This window comes from Oncorhynchus keta, chromosome 19 (assembly GCF_023373465.1).
Source record: "Oncorhynchus keta strain PuntledgeMale-10-30-2019 chromosome 19, Oket_V2, whole genome shotgun sequence".
In the NCBI taxonomy this organism is placed as follows: domain Eukaryota; kingdom Metazoa; phylum Chordata; class Actinopteri; order Salmoniformes; family Salmonidae; genus Oncorhynchus; species Oncorhynchus keta.
The window spans coordinates 52439962-52462403 of NC_068439.1; the positions used below are offsets into that span (position 1 = coordinate 52439962).

Sequence of the window (22442 nt, forward strand, 5' to 3'; positions counted from 1 at the left end):
TTCAAATAGATGGATATTTTTTCTGTTATATGTCTGGTTTTTCTAGAGGGGGGGGGGTAAAAGAGCAGCGCTGTCACATCCCTTTTGTGAGACACGCACGCACACGCACACACATGAACACACATGAATACACACACACACTCCCACCCTGCCACAGACACGCACACACACCCACACACATAACCTCCGGCTGCCCCGGGTGCATCTATGAATATTTTAGTGAGTCAAATGGATATCATATCTGACTGAGTGGACCGGGTACAGGCAGTAACACCACAGGTGGGGCATAAGCAAGAACCAGTACACAATGGCCAGGCCTTGCTTCAGGGTTCAAACAGTATTTGAGTCCTTAAATACTATTTGAACCCAGGAATGCTGTCCATATTAATATAACACAATGGCTATGTATCAGATTATTCTCTGGCCTCGCTCACACGGAGGAACACATCTAGAACAGGATTGGCCCTAAAGCCTTTACAGTACAGGCAGTTTCACACTTTTTGCAATAGAGAAATGCACAAGGAGGGAATGTGATACTTTATTTGATAATAGTTTCCTTAATTTTAGGCAAACGGGAAAACTACACTTTGTAAACTGTAGCCCAGACCTTAAACTCGAGGTTGTACAAAAGCGCAGCGTCAATTATTTGGCTATGAGAGGTCCATTATTCTTGGCGGAGGACGCTGAATCTGTTCATGGTTCTTAACTACAGTGACACAACAGAGTTGACAATGCAGCACTACTCGTGCTTCTAAGACATCCTCATCTCCCTTCTCATGAAAATAGCGTCTTTTCTCAGAGAATTCACCACGTTTTATCACACTGGCTCGCTCACACACACAAAGACACTGCAACGCGAAAACTAATATGAGTGACATTCCAGACGCATACAGTATATGCCTTGCGGTCCTGCTGAATTTCCAGGGAGCATGTACTGTCTGTCTGCCGTTAATGTAATAACTCATAAAAACCTCTCACCACTGCTGGTAAAGACATTTCTAAAGTAAATGTGGCTCTGGTTGACACCGCAATGTGTGTGTAGTAGGACCGTTGTCAACATGGCACCGCCTGTCAACGTACAGTAGTCATCCTCAGTGTCGCCACGGCACCGCGGTGTATTCTAATCTCTTCTGCAGCTTCGACACAGCAATGAAAACGGTGTGACGCGGCGAACGACGTGTCAGTGTGCTACTGTTGAACATGATGAGGCCTGATGAGGAAACGTCTGGACCCAGTTTTAGAATGCTAGTTTGTGTGTGTATACTCTGTGCATAGCCACGGGAAGTAGGGGTGCTGAGGGTGCTGCAGCAACTCTTTAAAAAAAAATCACAATTTTTATTTATTTATATGTATATATAAAGTAGTACACTGGGCCTTTACAACTCCTGCTGCAGACCGATATAGCCGGGAAAACCATTTTCTATTACAAAAGTAGCACACTGTGCCTTTCCTACCCCTGTATTCAGGGCTGGTCCGGGCCATTCTGAGACAGAAAATAACTAGAATAAAACTAGAATAGTGGCAGTAAGTGAACTTATGTTGAAAACATGTCTAAAATATGTATTTCCTAGACTTGTAAGTTGGGTTCAATTTAGGTTCTGAGTAAAAGACCAGCCCAAAAACCAACATCCGTGGACATGGAAATGGAAATCGAGGCTGGTCTGGACAGCACCAAGAAAAGACGTCCAAAAGACATGCAGCGTCGGTCCGTGCATGTTTACTTGGGTGTAGTCTATAATGGAATTTTATGAATGCACATCTGTGTTAGGCCTACCGTTTGTTAAACAGGCTGTTGCTTTGGCTTTATTAGCCCTAATTCCTGTAATCAATTTGGCTATTTAAGATTTAAATACCAGCTAACCAACTTTATCATGAGTTATCCAGAGCCTATTTGAAATGTGTTTACACACTGGGAAATGCATGATAATCTTTTCTTTTTTTTTTGGTATGATCAGCTCATCAAAAATATACAGATACAAACTTGAAACCACTGATCAGGACTGCAGTTGTGAGTAGCCTGATTTTGCTTTCCATATTGTCCATTTTACATTGGCCTGTCCTGTTTTTAGAATATATTGTTTGTTAACAGGTCCGCACATTTTGCACTTGATTGCGCGGCATTTATATTAGGCTTTTTGACCAGAGAAACCTGCGTGATGAAAAAGTGTCTGAAAGCGACATGCTCTTTCTTCCATATACTATATCCGCAACATGATTTATGATAGATCTTTTTTTTTGACGGAAGGTTGGTGGAGTGTGGCAGCGATTGCGCCTCTCCCACAGCTTGTCCGCTGGGAATGGACAAGCGAAAATATTTTGCGCCCTTGCCTTTTACAACGAGGGCACTGCTTATCACAGGGCGGCATCAGAGACATTGTCATCGTTTTTCAGCAGAATTCTGGGAGATTGGTCTGTGTGGTTGGAGATGCGTCTCGGTCAGTTTAGCTCCGAAAAATGGCACCATGATCAATCTACCACCGTAGGCGGTCGCCTAATCCTGCCTAACGAGTGATGCCTGTGTTAGCAGACCAATATATGCCTCTGCAGCACGGGAAATATTTATCTGCTTAACAAAATTAGTTCACTGGGCCTTTACTACTCCTGTATTAGGGGACCGATACAGACGTCTGCAGTGCGGGAAGAAATCCCCCATTCCCATTACCCCCAACCCCAAAGATCTTCCCGCGGCTATGCATGTGTGTTGCGTGTGTGTATTCAGACTAAGGCTGGGGGGTAGTGTTCAATTGATGAGGGATAGGGCTTAGGCATGGGTGTTGCGTGCTGACTAGAGAATCAGGAGGGTTTTCTCTTTCAGTAGCGTGCCACAAACAAGGTTACGACATATCCATTCCATATGGTTCGTCCAGGAAACAGCCTTTATTAATACCGTTAAGAGCACGTCAAAGAGTGACTTATGGGCCAATGGGAGCGAATGTGAAGGTACATTGTCCAGGCAGATCGCTCCAGGATTGCTTCGAAATTGGACGTCTGCCTATCTTCTGAGCCGCTAGGGGCAACAGTCGGCGCTTTTACCATCAAGTAGCCTTGGGTTTTGCCGGGGATTTGGGGATGGGTGTGGCGGATGAGCATAATTCCTTGAATCTGATTCAGAAGGTTGTGTGTTCAATCCCAGTGGTGGACACTCCTTTTTTAAAATATATATATATTATTTTAACCCTATCCCAAACCTTCACGCTTACCTTAAACATTCGGAATGAGTGCCTAAACGTCATGTTTTAAACCCTTTACCCTTAACCTTCAAATTTGACATGTGGTCGTCTAATTCTGCAGTGAGACTGTGAGAGGTTGTTGACATTGTTGGTGACCTTTAACAAATAAAAGAGGGAGTAAAAAAAAGATAGAAAGAAAAACATTCTCAGGGGGCCCCGTTGGCTTTCGTACGAAGACCATATGCCTCCTCGGCCTGTCAGGAGAGAATCGAGATGGCGGTGGGCCCCTTTGGGGTTCGTACGAAGACCAAATGCCTCCTCAGCATAGCAGGGAGACGGTGGCCATGTTAGCGGCCATGTGTCCAGGTGTTGTCTTTTAATTGGCATTTCCGCAAGTAATAAAGATTTTAATTTGCTCTTGCTTTTAAAGTGCTTTCATGCTGTCTCCAAAATGATGTAATTTGCCAGGCGTCCCGGGAAGGGTAGCAGCGGCCTCAACCCTGCTTGCATTGGTGGAGAGGTGCGCACACACACGCATGCACATGCGCACACACACACACTCTCTCTTCACTTAAAGGTTGTGAGCTCCCGGCGAGAGGCCACTGTCGGGGATTTCCAGGAATATGTTTTCACTTAAGACTCAAAACACCATAAAGAGAAGTAGTAGTTTGCACAATAAACGTACACTTTCATTTCATTTTGAGCCCTTCCACTGCGGTTTCAGCTGGTGGCTTATGTTTGTAATGTATAAGAGAGCTGGGGGGCAGTGTATAAAACAAACGTTTGATCATTTGAGGTTATGGAATTTCCTTTGCTGTGTGCAGTGGGGTTTGTTTCTAGTTGTTGGACAGAGATAGGGAATGTGTTTGTTTACCCAACATCAAGCCTTTGCTGCTTCCTATAAACCAAGACAAAACACTTTTGTTTTCATCCCATTTTAATAATTATAATTTGAAACACCTTTAGTGTAAGCAATTTAAACGGGAATCAGGCCCACAACATGTTTACAACTTCTCACCATAGCAACCTGCCATGTCTAATCTTAGTTAGTTTGAAAGCTCCCTCTCTCTCACCCTTCTAATCAAGATTCAGGAAGGAGATAGGTCTCCAATTACTTATATGATAATGACCTGAGAGTAAATATACAGGGATGTTATTATTTAGGGGGGCATTTTAAAAGTTATTTTCCTGTTTATGTAGTGCGGATGCCTAGGGGACATGACCAGAGCCAAGTGTTAGTAAGCTGGGCGTGTCGGGACGTGTAACACTGACCTGACTCATTTGGCTGAGACAGATCAGGTGATTCACCAGAGGATTAAACTCAACCTCAAGTTCAACCTGTCAGGCTGTGACAAGGAATTAACATACAAACTACATTAGATCAACACATAGCTAGGTACTGAAAACGGACTCAAGACTAAGTTGACACTCAAACAAAGGTTTTTAGCATCAAAACAATATTCTGAGAAACGTACAGTTCAAATATGGCAGCAATTAGACAAAACATGGCTTGAAAAGTAAGAAGAAACTTTAAAAGTGAAAAAAATAAAAAGCTTTCTATAACTTGTTTTAATCTTTTTTTATGCCTGGCACTGTTTTTAAATGTTAGACCTCCCCTGTGCCTATCGGAATTCCAGGAGCAGCAGCATCGCCAAGGAACACAAAAACAAGCTGTTCGCTATCACCGCATTCCCATGGGATTGGACCCACCAGGGTGTGCCCATTCCGCACAAACATACACACACACACACACACACACACACACACACACACACACACACACACACACACACACACACACACACACACACACACACACACACACACACACACACACACACACACACACACACACACACACACACACACACACACACACACACACACACACACACACACACACACACACACACACACACACACACACTTCCATCCCGTAATGAGGTGGGAGTTTACAGTCCCAAAAGGCCTCAGAAAGGAGGCTATCTGTGCGAGCGATTAGCCAGTCCCGCTCTTGAATCAGCCACAAGAGAAAAAGGGATCAAGATTCCTGAGATGTGGGATGTGGGGCCTGCAGTGTTCATTCACACACTTCCTGTGATGTTCCCAGAGGCTCTGAAGCAACGCTGATCTGGCAGTTCGAAGCTGAAACAGCAACAGCAGGCAGGGAGAGTAAACAAAGCCCTGAAAAAGAAACAAATAAATGCTCCAACCCCCTGTTACCAGCCCAGTAAGTTATGATTGTTTTGGAACTGATATGGGATGATGAATTAGTTCATTTAAGTTTTATCAGAAACCAGTTTGTTCCTTTCCTAATTGGCAAGTTTTGTATGGATTTAGCCTGAAGAAAATATGACTAACACCAACAATCTCACACCTCTGTCCTCTCTCCTCAGGTGGAACGGAGGAACATAAAAGAACTATAGAAAGTCATCTAGTTAGACAGGAGAGGCCCCAGTTCCAACAAAGCCGGCGCCTGTCATTTCCCCCCTCGAGCATTAGACAGTAAAACACACACCTCGGCTGCTGTCTCTGTTCAAACGACAGAGCCTGTGCAGTTTCTGAGCGAGGGGTAAAATCGACAGTGGGTTTGAGTGCTAAATGTGCTTGCTAAATGCGCTCTGTCCTCATGTTCATAGCCTACAGCTCTCAATCCACCTGGGCGCTCCTCTAGCCCTGCGGCATGTCTGACTCCTGACCCTTCTAAGAAACTGTATGTTATGGATGGCCCTCCCTTCAGTGAAATATATTTTTACCCAACCCTCCCTGCACACGCAAAAAAAGCTAATAACATGTCTACCATTTACACTCTCTTCTTGTACAGACCAGAGCCTTAGGTATGCACTTTCAGAAGCTGTTCCTCTTCATGTCAGCATTACATGGCAACGTAGCCATTTTGATTGTGCACATGGCTGTGGGCTAGTACGTTGTGGGTTTCGACGACCGCCTCAGACAAGAGCAGAGGGGAGAGATCTTCTTTGTAGGAGAAAAAATATACGATTCATGCAATTCGATGTAATTTTACATGAGCAGGTTGACGACTATTGGGATGAATCTTGTCCCGGAGGCAGAACTGAGTGATTTCTGCATTGTAAAAATGATCTGAGCATGCACTTTGTATAGTATGACTATAGGCATTCTTTCATTTTATTGAGGCCACGGGCACAGGGTGCACCTGATATTTCGCAGCCAGCAGAGAATCAGGGATGAGGGGCAGAATTGGGCAATTTAGAAATGTAATCGATTACAAATTACATGACCCTCTACTAGACTAGATCAAAAAAATACTAAACCCTTCCCCTGACTGAAATTGGAAAAACATGGCCCTCCCCCATTTTTCTCCAGGTCCCAGTTCCAGAAATGTCAAACAGTCCCTAACTCCTCTTTTTTTTCTCAGTGAATCTCTTGGAACTCCCCCCCATCATTCCCCTGATAACTCCCCCAGGTGCCCTCTGGTGCCCTCTGACCTCTCTATCACCTCTGCCTCTCTGTGAGCCTGCTCTCACATTCCTCCAAGACACCCCAGCCCTGAAACACGAGACCACGGTGAGCTCATCGCCACTCTCAGGAGTTAAACAACATAACAAAAAAAGACAACCATTGTTGGACGGGTTCGAACTGGTTGCGTGTGTGAAGGTTCAGGCTGCTCAGGGGTTAAGTTACATACACTCCTCACACAAGAGGAGGAAGCGAAACGACTGCCGGCGTCCTGCTCTGTCTCTCTCTCTTTCAGCTCTTTCTCTCCTCTCTGACTGGTGCCCGTAGTTTCCTCCAGACACACGTCTGCCGCTTGCTACATGCTGCCCGACAGCCACTGCGCTCTTTTAAGATAACGAGCCCTCACTACCCTGCCGTCCGGGAGCTGTCCTGGGATGCGTGTGTAACTCCGGGAGGTCGCCGCTCTCTCTCTGACCCCGATTTGACCACCAGCTGCCTCCAAAACGGTAAGAGCCCCTCTTCTAATGAGTGTCTGACAACATGTGAGAGAAAGTGAGAGAGAGAGAGAGAGAGAGAGAGCGTGAGAGACTAACAACACCCCACAGCACTTAAAGCAAAGCTCCAAACTCAAACTCCCTGGATCTTTGTGATTCAGGCTGAGATAGCTGGGAGAGCAGAGAAGACACACTTAATCGGTGCAATCATAATTAAACCAATCAGTGCGTCTGCATAAAGAGGGAGAGTTTGAGCGAAGGAAGAAAGTACTCCCGAAAGGGAGCCACTGGATCTGAATACAAGGAAGCTATTTCTAAAATGTAAATGGTGCTATTAGATACAGTAGTCTATGCATTTTTAAGGCATTGGAGAGAAAAAAATCCAGTTCATTGACTGATGTACAATTTGAGCTATGTATTTTTGGCCAGTGAAACTTGTTTGTGTAGTGTTTACTACGATCATTCCCTTGTGAATCGTTTCAGAAAGATGTGTAATGCGTTCAGACAGAGCAAACCTAGAATGACTTATGGTATTTTTATAGCCTGATAAAGTAGGATATTATTCTGGGAAGCTGAGAAAGACAGGCTCTTAGGAGTAGCCTGGAAATTGTGAAGATAATGGTACATCGTAAAAGCTGGTACACACTTTTGATATCTTGTTTAAATATTTTTGAATCACTTTCCAAATTAATATTATAAAATATTTGGTGAGGCGTAGCAATAATTCACTGCTACTTATCAGTGAGAGGTGTTGTTCATTTAATGGGCTTTTATCTGACTGCTGTATACTCTTACGTTAAAATCAAAATGATCAAGAAAAACATTTAGACGCATTAGCCCAACCGTGGTTGTGAATGAATTAAAAAAGGATTAAAAAAAGAGGATATGATTTGATTGTAGATACCTTCTTTTCACACTTTGTTTGCACTGGGGGTTCTCATACAGTTTTAATTTCAGTGAAAAAGCAGGAACTTATAAGGCCCTTGCCAAAACTGCAGTTTGATTATTGAACAATTATTGATCAAACCCCACAATATTTTTGTAATACTACCATGTAAAATCGTATTATCCCTCCATTCAAATAACACATTTCTTCAGAAACCAGAACTCTATTCACATACTATTTAATCATGATGTAATAACTATGACATCAGAACAACATATTGCTACTTGCTACGTGATAGGAGCATCAGGTTTGGTAGCAGGTTTGCTACCACTACAAAGAACAGTTACAGGTCTCCACATAGAATACGTCATACCAATCCTCGCTTTAGGTGCCTCGGTAGTGCATGACCTAAATCTCCATCAGTGTCTTGAGTCATATGACTGTCGGGAAACTCAGTCATGAATCAAGCATTGTCTAGAGCAGCAACTTGGACTCAGGGCACAGCCCAGAAATGTGGGTAGGGAGGCCAGGGAGAGCAGAGCAGAGCATACATGGCAAACTGAGAGCCTGGCATAAGGAACCGTACTGAGTTATAACCTACTGCCTTCAACACTCACCTTCTTCTGAGCATCAGAAAATGGGGAGAGAGAAATGGCCTCCCGCAGACGGTAGAAAAATAGAACCAAATACCAGTGGGTAATGTCATTAGTGCTAAAGGAATGGATCATGTGTAATTGACCTAAAAAGTCTATATGTGGAAAAATATACTGTACTAGAATTTGTGAGCTAACTTTTCCTTGGAACTTGATGACAGATTAATGTAAATAAATTACAAATGTTGTGTGTCTGAATAATTGAAAAAGTATTATCCTAAAATAGTGCATAAGCATAGTACGATATATCAAATAGATTGATTATTTACATTTTCACCATCAGCCACATTTAATTAGTTCCCACTGGGCACAGACATCAATTCAATAGCTAGTTTTGATTTACATTTGGTTGAGTTGTCAATTAATGTGAATTCAACGTGAAATAAACAAAAAATGTCACGTGTCATTGGATTTAGGTTCAAAGTTGGGTGAAAAAAACCCATATGTTGATGACTTTCTTCAAATCCAATCGGTTATCCACATTGATTTAATATCATTACATTGCATTTTTTGTTTGGAATGACATAGACGCATTAGCATCTTTGATTCCACCAGTTTTTGCCCACTGGGTTGTTTCAAAATTGAGCCCAATACCAGATAAAAAAAATATGAATTTTGTATATTTATACGTCAATGATTTTTTTTATTGAAAGGATTATAAAAAAAATAAAGATACATCTATAACACAAAAACATTATTTTATCTGATTCTAACCCACTTTCAGATTAATCACTTAAAATGGTTTAGTCTTCTCGTGATAACTGCGCTGTGCGCGTCCTCTCTTGGCTGGAGCATGGATATCCAGAGAGCAAAATAGTTTGTGACTGACTGAATTCTGAGAGTCATTTTATTGGCTGTGAGCAGCAAGTCTGGAAGGGCCATTGTTGTTTGTTTTGGAACGTTCAGAAGGCGGCCAAGAGAGCACTCCGGAGCTCCGAGCTGCCAGCAGCCAAGGCTTCCCGCGCAGTCTCTCTCGCTCTCGTGTCTCTCTCTCGCTCTCGCTCGCTCTCTCTCTCTGTCTCTCTCTCGCTCTCTCTCTCTGTCTCTCGCTCGCTCTCACTCTCTGTCTCTCTCTGCTTCTCGCTCGCTCTCTCTCTCTCTCTCTCTCTGTCTCTCTCACTCTCTCTCTCTCTCTCTCTCTCTCTCTCTCTCTCTCTCGCTCTCGCTCTCTCTCTGTCTCTGTGTCTCTCTCGCTCTCGCTCTCTCTCTCTCTCTCTCTGTCTCTCTCTCTGTCGCTCGCTCTCTCTCTCGCTCGCGCTCTCTCTCTCTGTCTCTCTCTGCTTCTCGCTCGCTCTCTCTCTTTCGCTCGCTCGCTCTCGCTCTCTCTCTAACGCTCACTCTCTCTCTCTGTCTCTCGCTCACAGTCTCTCTATTTTCTCCTCTGTCCAGCCACCGTCACAGTGGACTCATTTAACAGGCATCACGTCTCTGACCACTGCCCACCGACTCCCCCTTCATGCCTTAGTGCCTCTTCCACTCTCAATCAGACACTAAACCATCAGTCATTATTCATGTTGCTGTTGCAAAATCTATTCCATTCCATATCATTCATCGAGGTTTAGTCAACAAATACATTAGCACATATCCAAGATAAACTTTGTGGACCTTGTGCAAGCCTGGCAGGCAGATCTCTTATCCATGTGGCCCGTGATGTGGGGGTGGAGCGTATGTGTGTGTGTGTGTGTGTGTGTGTGTATTGCTTTGGCAGTAGCCCAACAGAGGGCTGTAGGCCTGGGCAGCAGTGTGATCACCTCTCTGCCTTTTATCAGCCAGAGGGAGAAAGTACTCTCCCCTCTCCCTGCCTATCTTCCAGCAGCCAGTAATACCAGCCAAGCCACTCACATTTTCACATGACCCACAGACCTGGCCTGGAGCAAAGCAAGGCTAAACTATCATATCCCACGACACACCTTCTTTTTGATTGTCAAAAAAATTGACAGTCCTCCAGCTAAACATCTGAGAGAAAGCTTTTGACAAGCCAACTTATCTCAGGCTTAAAAATCAGGTCCACAAAACTGGTTGACTGGCTGGCCTCATTCATATTCTGTCAGAGCTGTTCAAACTTAATGAGTCAGATGTTTTTTTGCTCCGAGAACGGAGAGAAAGTGCATGTGTTTCGATAATCCACATCAAACGAGGCGCTATGTCAGGGGAGGGTTACGCATATATTTTCCTAGTTATTCCCATCCAACACCAGTAAGCAGGACAGGAGCAGCGATGACAGGAAGAGGTATTGTTTTGATCAGGCAGTAGGAGAGGCAGCCAGGACCAGGATGTTGTTTTCCTGCATGGGGCAGCTAGGACATATGGAGGATATTAGGCTCTGTTATTTTTCTCTCTCAGCCTGACACTGCAGCCCTAGTGAAACACGACTCAGGATGAATGGGTCTTTTAGACCAGTGTCTGTCTTCCCACACATTGTACTGGGATTTTTTCTTTTTTTAAAGAAACACACGCATGAACGCACTCAGAAACGCACGCCCACACGCACACACACACAGAGAGCTATCAGATACCTCACGCTGACCCAGCTCTGCCTCTCTCCCCTCCCCAATCCTTTTTTGGTGGTTTCTATTCCCATAATTTTATCCCTGATAGAAGAGAAGAAGAAATAACCTCCTTCTGTCTGAATACAGATAAACAAGACATTGACTGACTGTGGTTGTCTATATTCCTAAAGTAAGCTACCATCCCGAATCGGCTAGTTGGACTCAATGAAACAAAAATCTCTGGTGCATCAGCAGTTTTCCATTTGTTATGTCAGCAGTGCTCTGCTATATGCAGAGGGGGTCCAGATTTAGAGGGAGGGGCCAATACGCAGAGGGGGCCTACACGCAGAAGGGGCCTATTCGCAGAAGGCGCTCCCAATCCAAATCGCTCTTAGGGCCCCACACTGGTTTAGGCCCAGAAGGGCCCAATTGACCCTTAGGGCCCATATTCAGAGTCCCTTTGTTTTGATTCTGTCTGAATCGCTGCGGGTTGGACCTCCTTATTGGATTCTGTCTGTGTTTCCACTTGCGGTGCAGACAAGCCTCTGACAGCCTTTATCCAGTTACATCTGAGCCCAACAGCGCTGGGGCTCACTTTTATTCTGCCATTATGAGGGCAGAGGGCTCCTAATGCATATCGCTAATGCCACCTGGAGTTAGAGCAAACAGGGCTGACTGCCACACAGCGGGGCTCCAACGCCACGGCAACAACCCACCGTTTAAACTCAAACAAACTGCAGCCAACCAATCAGAGGGAGTGTCTCAGCCTTGGGCTGACCAGGGTGATTTTAGCCAGTGAGAGTTATAGAGACATATTTAATGGGCTTACTCGCATCTCTCTTGGAGGGTACAGCAGATCAGGGCTGTCATTTGCTGGAATGTTCTTGTTCCTGGGAGTTTTTTTTTGCTGCATCGCGTGATGAAGTAGTTAGACTACACATGTCAAGGTTCATCTATCCCTGTGTGTGTGTGTGTGTGCGTGTGCGTGTGTGTGTGTGTGTGTGTGTGTGTGTGTGTGTGTGTGTGTGTGTGTGTGTGTGTGTGTGTGTGTGTGTATGTTCAGTCAGACAGTACAGAGACCTGTAGTTCTGAAATCTGTATCGTGTCCATTAATTCAGCTCATTCGAGGTGGGATCGGATGGCCTTCCCAGAATCCCCCAGGGACCCCGGCGTTTCTCTTTGAGGGTGCCTCGTCGTCCCCACATGATACAGGATTCAATTTCAAACCCCTCAGCATATCGCCCAGCAATTGCCTTCTACTGCAATTTATTATGGCACATTAAAAGATTCCAAGAAGTGAGTGAGTTTGTGTTGGCACTAAAACAACGGTGGTCAGTTACATCTCCTTCACACTCAGCGTAGCTAGAAGAGTCACCCTTTTTTGTTTCTGCTGAGCTCTAGCTGTTGCAACATCAAGCCCCTAAAAAAATCTGTCTGTTGCCACTTTTCCATAACAATATCAAAGAAGAGGAGATGGCTGTGGGCCCATTGGTTGACCTGGTCTCCTGGGGCATATAGGCTTACCGGCTCAGAATATGCACTGAGCAGCATCAAAGCCCAGAGCGCTAAGGCTGATAGCTTGTGGTGACATTGCACTGTGGGACTGAGGCAGTCGCGGCCACCATTACACGTATGCCCTGGATCAGCCAGTTAGAATCAATTTTCCACCCAAGATGTCTCCCTGCCTCCCACATGTTGTTGAAGCATATGGCCCATTGAAGCAAGAGGAAATACAGACAGAGGGAAAAATAAGTCCAGTGGCACTGCTGAAAAAATACAGACCGACACTAGCCTACAGGAAAAGTGCACTAAACTGAAGGAAAAAAAACGTCAAGAAACAGAAGCCGTTTTTACTAAGAACATTTCGAGCAAAACCAGTGAATTCCTACTGGATTAAAACTTAAAGTTGTCCTCTTACTGTGTAAAGCTACATCATGATCTACTAAACCCTTCTCTCATCTCCATACAACCACATGGGCTGTGAATTTCAACACTACTTCTGCTGTAGCTATTTTCAGAACATAGGACTGTATCAATTCAAGATTTCTCACCGGTAGGTCTTTGCAAGTCTACATGACATTCCTGGGCGCGTCTGTTTTGTGCCGCGTTATTTCAAATGCACTCATGAGTGGAATTTGTTTTGCTTCACTTGAATGTTGCAAGTCAAATGCCATGGAAAAGACTGCCTTTAAAACACGCTCATCCTGGGTGTGGTACGTCAATGAAAATAAATGTGACTTTGTGTGTGTGTGTGTGTGTGTGTGTGTGTGTGTGTGTGTGTGTGTGTGTGTGTGTGTGTGTGTGTGTGTGTGTGTGTGTGTGTGTGTGTGTGTGTGTGTGTGCGCGCATCTCTGTAATATGGCTTGGATGTGCCTACGTGTGCGTGTGTGTGTGTGTGTGTGTGTGTGTGCAGGCATGCCAGTGTGTGTGTGTCTTGACATCTATATGTGAAAGCCCATTACGCAGGGGAATATGTCTATACATGGAGACAATAGGGGTCAAGTGTTCTCCTTTTACACAGAGCAAACGCTCACTCAGGGAGAGGAGACGAAGTGTCGGCCCTGAGAAAATAGTCCCCCAGTGTCTACTGTCTATATAGGCTACAATACCAAACCTGTCACTGGAACCAGATTAGAAAATGATGAAGCTTGAAACGGCCGTTGAATAAATGTATAAGGCATTTTTAGTCGATATTCTTCAAGAATCAATGGGTATATATCATTAAATTATCAAAACATTTGCCTTTGACCATCCCCCTTTGTCATTTTTTAAATTCCCTTATATAAAAAAAAAAACATTATCTCTAGAATTGTAAAAGTATTAGGATGATTGGAACATTTTACTGTAGATATACAGTAGCTGCCTGTACATTGATGTACTTGATTCATAAACAATAAAAGGAGTTTAAGCAATCTAGTAGACACACTACACAGAGAGACGTCTGAATCCAAATTAGACTGAAACACCACATACTATATTTTTTATTTGACCTTTATTTAATATAAAACAAATATAGTTGACGTTTCCCTTTATAACTAAGGAGATACAACAACAAAAAAGCCTTTACAAAACGGTCTCGCCCTTAACTAAGGACAAAGGTGTTCTTTTTAAAATCCTTGAACAAGAAACAGATGATGAGGTTTGGACGTTAATTCAACAAACACACCGCTAATTACTCCATCAATTCAAATCATTAGCGTTTTTGACACTACACATTTAAGTGCTCATTACCCGTGCTTTAGGTTAGCGTGAAAAAACATGTACCAGTACACTGGAGTATGCATGGGAGTGTGTTTTTCTTCTCCAATGCATCCAACACCACCACAGTTTTTCTCTGCAGATGTTCACGGCCCCCAAAAAAGAAGAAGCCATATCAACAACCTGAACATTCTCCTGCTGTCACAACAGAAAATCTCCATAATGAGATATAATAAGCTTTAGGGTTTTGGCCGAGTACGCCACGTATTTTTCTGTTACAGACTCGCATTTAACTCTCTCCATCTGCTAACACTCGTAGAGTACAGCGAGCAGCTCGGTTCTCCTTCCATTCTCCGGCATTCTACCATGGCCTGGTGGAGAGTAGGGAGAGTTATGTGGCTGTTGATGAGTTGTGCTGAGTTAGAGCTCCGGAGTGAGCGGCCTTGGACCCTGTTCCGTTGGAAGACTATCAGAGTGCACAGTCATTAGAAATCCCTCATTTTCACTCCACAGTGTAAAAGCCAGAGTGGCATCCGCCTCAATAAGCCCAGCAAAAAGAATCGCCTCCATTGGAGGAAATTGGCTGTGGGTAAAAGAGGGAGAGTTTGAGGGTGAAGTTATTCTTTGGTATTTATCGGCTCTGGCTGGCTCGGTAAACAACGCTAGGGAAGAATCAAGTCAGGCTTTTTTCCCTAGTTAAGTACTGTGAGTATTAAGGAGGTGACAAGTAGCTTTTATAAAATCCTTTAATGACCATAGAAAGGATCCCTGTTGAAATGTATATTTTCATTCATCAGGCCCTATGCTATGGCACTATTCTATAGGCCTACTGTGTATCCTCGACTGAAGCCATACTTTACTATGCAATTTACTGTAAACGGCTGAATGACAGCTATATCAAACTAATTGTTGTGTTGTTTTAAGAGCTGATTGTCTAGTGACAGGAAATGCTTTTATTAATCTAGGCTTTATGTTTTTTTTTTTTTTTTACAACTTCTTTATCTGGTAAGAAAGCAGGTGTTGTTTGCATTCAGAATGTATCTTCTCTGAAACCAGAGAAAACACTGCTGATTGATCTCAGTTAAATTAATTCCCGTTCACCTGATACTAATCCAGTAGATGATTTCATGGTCTTCCCGAGGGCGTTTTTCGCAAAAGAGCGTATTCTCAATCAACATGCCTTGAGACACTGATCAGCTCGTGACACAAAAGGTCAATTATGTGCTTTAAACCTTAATAGACCAATGAACTACTTGTGAAAGGGAACCTGATCCTAGATCTATCAACTTCTCGTGTAGAATTACTGTATTATGTTAGCTTCAACAGAGCCAATACTATAGGCTCTCATTGTTGAGTTAAACTGAACAAGTGAGTAATGGAGCAGTTGGCCTTTGTTCTACTGGGGGGGTAGGGGTAGATGTTTGGCTACGCAGAGCAGGACAAAATAACGCTGCTGCATTGACAAGAGCGAAAGGGTGTAATTGCTGCCTGGGAAGGGGAAGTGTGAGAGAGGGAGAGCAAGGAATTACCTGACACTCGGTGTGTGTGTGTGTGTGTGTGTGTGTGTGTGTGTGTGTGTGTGTGTGTGTGTGTGTGTGTGTGTGTGTGTGTGTGTGTGTGTGTGTGTGTGTGTGTGTGTGTGTGTGTGTGTGTGTGTGTGTGTGTGTGCCTGACACTAGGCTGTTTGTAATTAAATGCTGTCAGTGAGCCGGATAGGTCGGAGTGCGTTGTGAGATTAGTAGGCTCAACTGGGCACGCTCAGTGGCGGTTCTGTTTGCTCCACCTCACCTTGTCTTGTATCCAGTGTAGAAGCCAAGAAAAACTCCAGCAAGAGAAGTGACAGGTCTCTCCTCCTCCCTATCACCATTGTGATCTGTCTCTCTCCCCCCACCTCTCCCTATTCTTGGCATAGTTCAGCTTGGATTCCTCTCTGTAAAGGTAATAACAATGACTTTCTGACTGTGTTACTGAAGTGCTCTGATGAATGCTGGGGAGTTGAAAGCACTACTTTCTCTGACACCTGTAGGCAGTTGTGTGTGTGTGTGTGTGTGTGTGTGTGTGTGTGTGTGTGTGTGTGTGTGTGTGTGTGTGTGTGTGTGTGTGTGTGTGTGTGTGTGTGTGTGTGTGTGTGTGTGTGTCTTAGCACTCATCTGTGTGTCTGTACGCGTGCATGTGAATGAGTGATTACCTGTGTGCATGCATGCGTGCCTGCGTTTGTGAGCTTATGATCCATACCCAAACTGACACAATTCAGTTGGCCATACTTCCTTTTCACGTAATCTCGTTCCTCTACTGGTCGGATGAGCATAGGGTTTCATAACGCAAGATGGAAGAGAGCCTGTCTCTTGTCAGAGAGAGCACTCACCTGAAACAATGTTTCAGGTGATAATAAAACAGGTTTAATTGAGTTACTTTTCCCTCAACTTCTTTCTCTTAGTTTCTAGCAAGTCAAGCTAGTTCACACAGAGCAGCTAATGATAGCTAACTAATTAAAAGCTAGCCTAGGTTGAAGATGGTGTAGCTACACCTCATAAACAAATGTCATGACCATCACAAGAAACTTTTCCGAATTAAAACGTGAGGCTACAGTCATATAATATAATTGGCTTAACATCCAATGTTGTACGCAAACGGACTGCAAATTTGGGATGTGAATGGGGCGTTACATTCTTGCATGCATGTGTATGTGAAGACAGCATAAAGGGCTCCATTTATAAGCTATTCTTGTTAGCCAATCAGTTGAACTGGACCGAAGCCAACGCTCAAGTCCTGAGGTGGGTTTTCTAACACAACCCCTGTGCCACACGACAGTTACCGTTCCCCCAACAAAGTCCAGACATGCACAGATAGCTAGAGAGGAATGTGCTAAGACTCTCCTTCCAAAAGATACATTTAAGAGGACATTGTTTGATCCTACATCTCTCTGGCAAACTGCCTCCCCCACAAAATATCTCTAAAACACTTCCATGTGCACATCTAGAGCATTCCCCTGTTCTGACTACCAATCCCAGGCTTTTCACCTCAAAGTCACTGGACGCCCAGGAGAAAACAGATACTCATGAGAAATACCTGCTCACTCTAATTGGGGAAAGGGGGATATATTCAACTGACATGTGTCTTCAGTGGGTTAACTGCCTCGCTCAGGGCAGAACGACAGATTTGTACCTTGTCAACTCAGGGATTGATTCGATCCAGCAACCTTTCGGTTCCTGGCCCAACACTCCTACCTGACATAACAGTTTCGAATAACGCCGGGGGAATTTTTGACATGCCTCACACGTCTTGGCTATTGTATTCGATTTCTCAGGGAAACAGAGCCAAGGTTGTTTTATTACATTCAGTCATAATCTCTCTGTCACGCCTTGGTCTTAGTATTTTGTGTTTTCTTTAATTATTTGTTCAGGCCAGGGTGTGACATGGGGTTATTGTATTTTCGTATTGGGGTTTGTAGTATTTGGGATCGCGGCTGAGTAGGGGTGTTGTATAGGCTTGGCTGCCTGAGGCGGTTCTCAATCAGAGTCAGGTGATTCTCGTTGTCTCTGATTGGGAACCGTATTTAGGTAGCCTGGGTTTTCACTGTGTATTTCGTGGGTGATTGTTCCTGTCTCTGTGTAGTTTCACCAGATAGGCTGTAATTAGGTTTCACGTTCCGTTTGTTGTTTTGTATTTTGTATAGTTATTTCATGTGTCACTTTTTCTATTAAAGTCATGAGTAACCACTACGCTGCATTTCGGTCCGACTCTCTTTCTACAAACGAAGAACGCCGTTACACTCACACTGCAGACATATCCGTGTGTTAAGCGGACTTTAGATGCTTTAACGACAGTTGTTGGGCAGCACAGACCTCGATGTCAAATAAAAGTGTCGGATCTAAGGTCGTGGGGAGAACAAAGGGGTTCACTGTTTGTGGGAATACCACTTCACCGTTTCGCGGATGCAAACCTACCGACCTGCGGTTTAAATGAGTTTGTCTTTGCCCCTTTTTTCAGTTTGTTTTCCTCATGCCTGCTGTTAATGTGAATGTGGTTCAGCAAAACTGCGGCGTGCACAGCGAAATCACACACACTGCTTTGACGGTGCAGTGATCACGCTAAAGCCACCCTAAAACCACCACATTAATCACAACAACAGTCTCAACAAGTAGTTCGGCATGACAAATGTGTGTGTGGGCAGTGTGTGCACACGCACAGCAGGGAGGACATGGCGCTTAGTATATGCACTACACACATCAAGATTGTGTTTAATCAGAACCAGGCTTGCTTGCTGTATGTGGCGAAACATTGCATAGAACACGTGGGCTGAATGGCACGTCCATACAACAAAATCTGATTCTGTTCTCAGGGTTGTAAGAATGTTTTTTTAAATTTCTGACAGATCACAATAGTACACAGTACTAGCTGTAAATACACCACGCAGAACAAGGATGCTGCTGCATCTAAATATAACACAACATAGTCTCCGCTCCTTTTGGTGTACAAGAACATGGAATTGATGCATGAATTAGATATAGGATTCAATAGGGAAAGCATTTCAAGGCACAAACTAGAAACATCGTAAAAAATTCCTTGACAAATGTCAATATGCAGAAATTGCTCCACAATTTCCTGTTTGCTAAAATCCGAATAGTTCGCCTAATTTCAGTTTGTGACAAAACAAGGAGATGTGTAGAGAATCATTGTATAGTCTAAAACACTTGGAAATATCAAAAATATTGTATTTCCAGCTGTTTGAAGCTGGTGTACAAAACGGAAGAACGGGAAGAATAGAAATAGCGAAAACATAGAACAAATCTCCCGCTTCTTAGACTTTCTTTCAATGAGAAGGACCGATATAGAACTCAAAGTTCTATGTGAATTTGGTCTGGTTGTCCAAAAAGTTACATATTGCAGCTTTAAGTTCGCAAAGAAAATGAAATGTGACAAAGCTAAAGAGTTCAGTCTTGCTTCAGACAAATGGAAAATCTAACTAATGGAACTGCCCCCATGGGCAAAACCACATAACATTCATATCAAAGCCAATACATCTACCACATGAATTTCTAACCATGCAATCAGGGCCTTTGGCAAGTCAATGAATACTGTTGATCAGCCAGACGATAAGGGGAACCAACAGTGCACTGGAACTTTGTATGAAAGCAATGTTCTTATGAGTTATAAGACTGTTGATATCAGACCTTAGTTATATGAATATTGTCCTATCACAAATCTCTGCAATTTAATCTAGGAGCAACAAATCAAACCCATGACTGGAAGAAAAAAAGGGAGAGAGTTTAAACCTCCAAAGAGTTGACAGTCCGTATCATTGACAAAATTACATTGAGTATCTGAGAGGAAAATCAGTACATTGTTGCTTTGTGTTTACCTTAACCCTACACAACTGTAACAACATACTAATGGTATTATCATTGCTGCCACTGCATTGCAACGTTCCTTGTGTTGCTTAGTCTTCGATCATCTCTTATTGCACTTTCATGAACATATTTCACTTTCCATTAACCCTTAATGATGACCCGTTGTCCAGCCAGTCTTCCACTTCCTCAGTAAAGTGTTGTTTTGGGCAGTGGCCCTTAAAAATAACTCATGAAACTAAAACTATGATCACTCAATTTATCTTAATGCAATCGGACAGGTTTCCCCACTGTTTTTTACTTACCTGGAACAAGGAAATGAATCTGGAGTTTTGCATTATGAACGGCGAGAGAGAGAGAATGGACCGGAGGTCCCGAGTAATACAAAATGAAGTCCTGAATTATATAGCGGGACTCCAGCTACTGAACTTTGCTACAATACCATTTTCAATTTATTTTGTCATTTTTTTGGAGTGGCCTGAGAGTCACCGCTGACTGACTCCCGGACGAATAGAGCGAGGTGATTCTGGCCCGCTCCCTGCAAAGCTGAGAGGAGAGATATTAGCCATATGTGATTAATTTACAGCGCTATGCTTCAATTAATCTGCGCAGGGTGGCAGGCGCTAGGGTTGGGCCCTGTTCCACCTGCGAGAGAGGGATGAGAGAAAGAGAGTGAGAGATTGAGAAATGGGAGATGAGAGAAAGAGAGAGGTGGGTGTAGAGAGAGAGAGAGAGTTAAAAGAGTTATCTTTTGGGGCACGGCAGCCCTGTGAAGGATGAGGGACGAAAGGGGATCCTTTTAATCGATAGATCTTACATAATCACTCACACAAACCCCATTCCCTCCTTCTCTCCCTACTCCTCTTCAGTTACTCTCCATCTCTCACTCTGCCCTCTTACCTCTCCCTCTTTCCCTATGGAAAGAGTACACTAATACAGAAATATAATAACAGAGGGTCACACTTTATGTGGATAGTCCAGATTCACACTCTCTGCTGACAAGCAGCTGAGGTTATGTTTAGAATACGTTTTAGGGAATGGGTTCATTTTAGGGTTAGGGCTAGAGCTAAGGTTAGTAGATAGTTAGTTGAAATGTTACTGATTGTCTGTAGCTAGTCTGTAGGATATCGACTATCCCAAAATCTACTATCCCCCCAAAAAGTGTTACCTAATATAAACCTGGAAGAGGGCAGAACATGTTCTGAAGGCGCTGTGTGATTCACCAGCCTCGTCCCAACAGCAACTGGGTAGTGTAGTGCTTCTAATCTTCTGATGTTAGAGATCCATAGGAGACCGCCTGAGGATGTTTGCGAGACTATTTTCAAATGGGAAGACTCTCACTGTGGCAGTAAGTGAAAGCTAAGGGGTAGAAAATGGTAAATGCGAAAACCACAGTGACCAGATGGTACAGATTGGTATGTGAGGGCGATTGCCTTAGGGAAAGCTATATGGGGTAAATATTTTATTTGCACATCTCGGTAATCTTGTTCAGTAGGGAGTTGGGAGAAGGCGGTAAAGGTCTCGCGAACAAAGAATTAGATATTACATATCATTAACTCATCTAGGAAATACCAGCTACTAAACAAATTCTAGGAAGGTAAACATATAGAATATAACTATCCTAATTTCACAAATACTGTGGATTACGTTTGTGTTGTATCAAAATCCCGCACTATGAGATTTAAAAAATATATTCTCATCCAATGCGCCACATTTTTAGCAAAAAATAATTAATAAATAAACAATAAATAAATGTTGCGGAGGCTTGCCTGTTTTACTTGTTATGTTGTTATGTCACGTGTTAAATATCAGTTTGCAAACAATGTAAAAAAATATATATATGTATCATTGAGTTAATAAAGCCGCATACAAACATGATCTCTTTTATGTTTTCTTGAGTAAGCCAGCTCAGTGCTTTCTGTGGTGGTGCAGCAAGCCAGCAGAAAATACAGAGCGTTGGCCGTGAATGGCTCAGTGTTCTATCTCTCATGGGGAAACTACGTCACCGCGAAGTCTAAGGGGAGACTTAAAAAATTCAAGCTCTTTGGGTGCTGACATAGCGATTCATTAGAAGTGCCCATCCAAGAAGGCTCAAGGTCATTGGCCACAGATAAAATGATGTCAAATCAAGTTATATCAACAGTAGCTTTGATTGGACTGATCATGTCAACATCATACTTTCAAAATCTTAGCTAGCGGTCATCATTTTGAATCAAGTCAGCAAATATTTGTCATATGAAGAGAAATGATTGATTAATTGTATTGGTGCTCATCGGCCATTGGACATAAACATTACACAACTATTTGAAAATCGCAAATTCAACAATGAGTGGTTTGGAAGGAAGTGAGCACAGAACAAGGTGAGTTCAAAAATGTATTGAATGCTGCTGCATAAATGATGTAATATGCCAGGGAGATATGTGTACTGCAGCTAAGAAAGTAATACGAAGTATATGTTGGGTAGTAAGATGTTAGTAGACCACATGCCTCACGCTAATAATTTGGTCCATTTTACCGCTCTTAATTTTTTCTTCTCTTCTGACTTGGTGGTGCACATGCACATGTAGCCTATAGCCTGTTTTAGAGACATGTAATCATCGATTATTGTAAGAGCTTTCATTGTCTGCTCATATGACCCTGTTATTTATCCTACGGTTCTGACTTGGTGTACAGGGAGAATACTGTCACTGTACATTTCAAAACTGCTGAACAAATAGTTATATTGACAACGTCCGTCCTAGCTCGCTCATTAATGTCTTAATCAAA

General features: G+C 43.3%; 1 protein-coding gene across 1 annotated transcript in view; it reads left to right on the forward strand.

Moving 5' to 3' along the window:
• Window positions 1–6727: 6727 nt before the first annotated feature.
• LOC118398456 (leucine-rich repeat transmembrane protein FLRT2-like) overlaps window positions 6728–22442 on the forward strand; it is a 34065-nt gene continuing 18350 nt past the window's right edge. Inside the window, exon 1 of the mRNA XM_035793807.2 lies at window positions 6728–7114. The gene's annotated coding sequence lies outside the window, so the exon portion shown is untranslated. The remainder of the gene's footprint in view (window positions 7115–22442) is intronic.